Genomic DNA, 4,710 nt, shown 5'->3' with positions numbered 1-4,710 from the left:
GGATGAGGATGAGGATGAGGATGAGGATAGGATGAGGAGGAGGAGGAGGAGGATTAGAATGAGGATGAGGATAGGATGAGGATGAAGAGTAGGATAGGATGAGGATGAGGAGGAGGAGGAGGATGAGGATGAGGACGAGATGAGGACGAGGATAGGACGAGGATGAGGATGAGGACGAGATGAGGACGAGGATAGGACGAGGATGAGGATGAGGACGAGATGAGGACGAGGATAGGACGAGGATGAGGATGAGGACGAGATGAGGACGAGGATAGGACGAGGATGAGGATGAGGACGAGATGAGGACGAGGATAGGACGAGGATGAGGATGAGGACGAGATGAGGACGAGGATAGGACGAGGATGAGGATGAGGACGAGATGAGGACGAGGATAGGACGAGGATGAGGATGAGGACGAGATGAGGACGAGGATAGGACGAGGATGAGGATGAGGACGAGATGAGGACGAGGATAGGACGAGGATGAGGATGAGGACGAGATGAGGACGAGGATAGGACGAGGATGAGGATGAGGACGAGATGAGGACGAGGATAGGACGAGGATGAGGATGAGGACGAGATGAGGACGAGGATAGGACGAGGATGAGGATGAGGACGAGATGAGGACGAGGATAGGACGAGGATGAGGATGAGGACGAGATGAGGACGAGGATAGGACGAGGATGAGGATGAGGACGAGATGAGGACGAGGATAGGACGAGGATGAGGATGAGGACGAGATGAGGACGAGGATAGGACGAGGATGAGGATGAGGACGAGATGAGGACGAGGATAGGACGAGGATGAGGATGAGGACGAGATGAGGACGAGGATAGGACGAGGATGAGGATGAGGACGAGATGAGGACGAGGATAGGACGAGGATGAGGATGAGGACGAGATGAGGACGAGGATAGGACGAGGATGAGGATGAGGACGAGATGAGGACGAGGATAGGACGAGGATGAGGATGAGGACGAGATGAGGACGAGGATAGGACGAGGATGAGGATGAGGACGAGATGAGGACGAGGATAGGACGAGGATGAGGATGAGGACGAGATGAGGACGAGGATAGGACGAGGATGAGGATGAGGACGAGATGAGGACGAGGATAGGACGAGGATGAGGATGAGGACGAGATGAGGACGAGGATAGGACGAGGATGAGGATGAGGACGAGATGAGGACGAGGATAGGACGAGGATGAGGATGAGGACGAGATGAGGACGAGGATAGGACGAGGATGAGGATGAGGACGAGATGAGGACGAGGATAGGACGAGGATGAGGATGAGGACGAGATGAGGACGAGGATAGGACGAGGATGAGGATGAGGACGAGATGAGGACGAGGATAGGACGAGGATGAGGATGAGGACGAGATGAGGACGAGGATAGGACGAGGATGAGGATGAGGACGAGATGAGGACGAGGATAGGACGAGGATGAGGATGAGGACGAGATGAGGACGAGGATAGGACGAGGATGAGGATGAGGACGAGATGAGGACGAGGATAGGACGAGGATGAGGATGAGGACGAGATGAGGACGAGGATAGGACGAGGATGAGGATGAGGACGAGATGAGGACGAGGATAGGACGAGGATGAGGATGAGGACGAGATGAGGACGAGGATAGGACGAGGATGAGGATGAGGACGAGATGAGGACGAGGATAGGACGAGGATGAGGATGAGGACGAGATGAGGACGAGGATAGGACGAGGATGAGGATGAGGACGAGATGAGGACGAGGATAGGACGAGGATGAGGATGAGGACGAGATGAGGACGAGGATAGGACGAGGATGAGGATGAGGACGAGATGAGGACGAGGATAGGACGAGGATGAGGATGAGGACGAGATGAGGACGAGGATAGGACGAGGATGAGGATGAGGACGAGATGAGGACGAGGATAGGACGAGGATGAGGATGAGGACGAGATGAGGACGAGGATAGGACGAGGATGAGGATGAGGACGAGATGAGGACGAGGATAGGACGAGGATGAGGATGAGGACGAGATGAGGACGAGGATAGGACGAGGATGAGGATGAGGACGAGATGAGGACGAGGATAGGACGAGGATGAGGATGAGGACGAGATGAGGACGAGGATAGGACGAGGATGAGGATGAGGACGAGATGAGGACGAGGATAGGACGAGGATGAGGATGAGGACGAGATGAGGACGAGGATAGGACGAGGATGAGGATGAGGACGAGATGAGGACGAGGATAGGACGAGGATGAGGATGAGGACGAGATGAGGACGAGGATAGGACGAGGATGAGGATGAGGACGAGATGAGGACGAGGATAGGACGAGGATGAGGATGAGGACGAGATGAGGACGAGGATAGGACGAGGATGAGGATGAGGACGAGATGAGGACGAGGATAGGACGAGGATGAGGATGAGGACGAGATGAGGACGAGGATAGGACGAGGATGAGGATGAGGACGAGATGAGGACGAGGATAGGACGAGGATGAGGATGAGGACGAGATGAGGACGAGGATAGGACGAGGATGAGGATGAGGACGAGATGAGGACGAGGATAGGACGAGGATGAGGATGAGGACGAGATGAGGACGAGGATAGGACGAGGATGAGGATGAGGACGAGATGAGGACGAGGATAGGACGAGGATGAGGATGAGGACGAGATGAGGACGAGGATAGGACGAGGATGAGGATGAGGACGAGATGAGGACGAGGATAGGACGAGGATGAGGATGAGGACGAGATGAGGACGAGGATAGGACGAGGATGAGGATGAGGACGAGATGAGGACGAGGATAGGACGAGGATGAGGATGAGGACGAGATGAGGACGAGGATAGGACGAGGATGAGGATGAGGACGAGATGAGGACGAGGATAGGACGAGGATGAGGATGAGGACGAGATGAGGACGAGGATAGGACGAGGATGAGGATGAGGACGAGATGAGGACGAGGATAGGACGAGGATGAGGATGAGGACGAGATGAGGACGAGGATAGGACGAGGATGAGGATGAGGACGAGATGAGGACGAGGATAGGACGAGGATGAGGATGAGGACGAGATGAGGACGAGGATAGGACGAGGATGAGGATGAGGACGAGATGAGGACGAGGATAGGACGAGGATGAGGATGAGGACGAGATGAGGACGAGGATAGGACGAGGATGAGGATGAGGACGAGATGAGGACGAGGATAGGACGAGGATGAGGATGAGGACGAGATGAGGACGAGGATAGGACGAGGATGAGGATGAGGACGAGATGAGGACGAGGATAGGACGAGGATGAGGATGAGGACGAGATGAGGACGAGGATAGGACGAGGATGAGGATGAGGACGAGATGAGGACGAGGATAGGACGAGGATGAGGATGAGGACGAGATGAGGACGAGGATAGGACGAGGATGAGGATGAGGACGAGATGAGGACGAGGATAGGACGAGGATGAGGATGAGGACGAGATGAGGACGAGGATAGGACGAGGATGAGGATGAGGACGAGATGAGGACGAGGATAGGACGAGGATGAGGATGAGGACGAGATGAGGACGAGGATAGGACGAGGATGAGGATGAGGACGAGATGAGGACGAGGATAGGACGAGGATGAGGATGAGGACGAGATGAGGACGAGGATAGGACGAGGATGAGGATGAGGACGAGATGAGGACGAGGATAGGACGAGGATGAGGATGAGGACGAGATGAGGACGAGGATAGGACGAGGATGAGGATGAGGACGAGATGAGGACGAGGATAGGACGAGGATGAGGATGAGGACGAGATGAGGACGAGGATAGGACGAGGATGAGGATGAGGACGAGATGAGGACGAGGATAGGACGAGGATGAGGATGAGGACGAGATGAGGACGAGGATAGGACGAGGATGAGGATGAGGACGAGATGAGGACGAGGATAGGACGAGGATGAGGATGAGGACGAGATGAGGACGAGGATAGGACGAGGATGAGGATGAGGACGAGATGAGGACGAGGATAGGACGAGGATGAGGATGAGGACGAGATGAGGACGAGGATAGGACGAGGATGAGGATGAGGACGAGATGAGGACGAGGATAGGACGAGGATGAGGATGAGGACGAGATGAGGACGAGGATAGGACGAGGATGAGGATGAGGACGAGATGAGGACGAGGATAGGACGAGGATGAGGATGAGGACGAGATGAGGACGAGGATAGGACGAGGATGAGGATGAGGACGAGATGAGGACGAGGATAGGACGAGGATGAGGATGAGGACGAGATGAGGACGAGGATAGGACGAGGATGAGGATGAGGACGAGATGAGGACGAGGATAGGACGAGGATGAGGATGAGGACGAGATGAGGACGAGGATAGGACGAGGATGAGGATGAGGACGAGATGAGGACGAGGATAGGACGAGGATGAGGATGAGGACGAGATGAGGACGAGGATAGGACGAGGATGAGGATGAGGACGAGATGAGGACGAGGATAGGACGAGGATGAGGATGAGGACGAGATGAGGACGAGGATAGGACGAGGATGAGGATGAGGACGAGATGAGGACGAGGATAGGACGAGGATGAGGATGAGGACGAGATGAGGACGAGGATAGGACGAGGATGAGGATGAGGACGAGATGAGGACGAGGATAGGACGAGGATGAGGATGAGGACGAGATGAGGACGAGGATAGGACGAGGATGAGGATGAGGACGAGATGAGGACGAG

Source organism: Lupinus angustifolius, chromosome LG15 (genome assembly GCF_001865875.1).
Source record: "Lupinus angustifolius cultivar Tanjil chromosome LG15, LupAngTanjil_v1.0, whole genome shotgun sequence".
NCBI classification, from domain to species: domain Eukaryota; kingdom Viridiplantae; phylum Streptophyta; class Magnoliopsida; order Fabales; family Fabaceae; genus Lupinus; species Lupinus angustifolius.
This window is presented reverse-complemented; position numbering follows the sequence as displayed.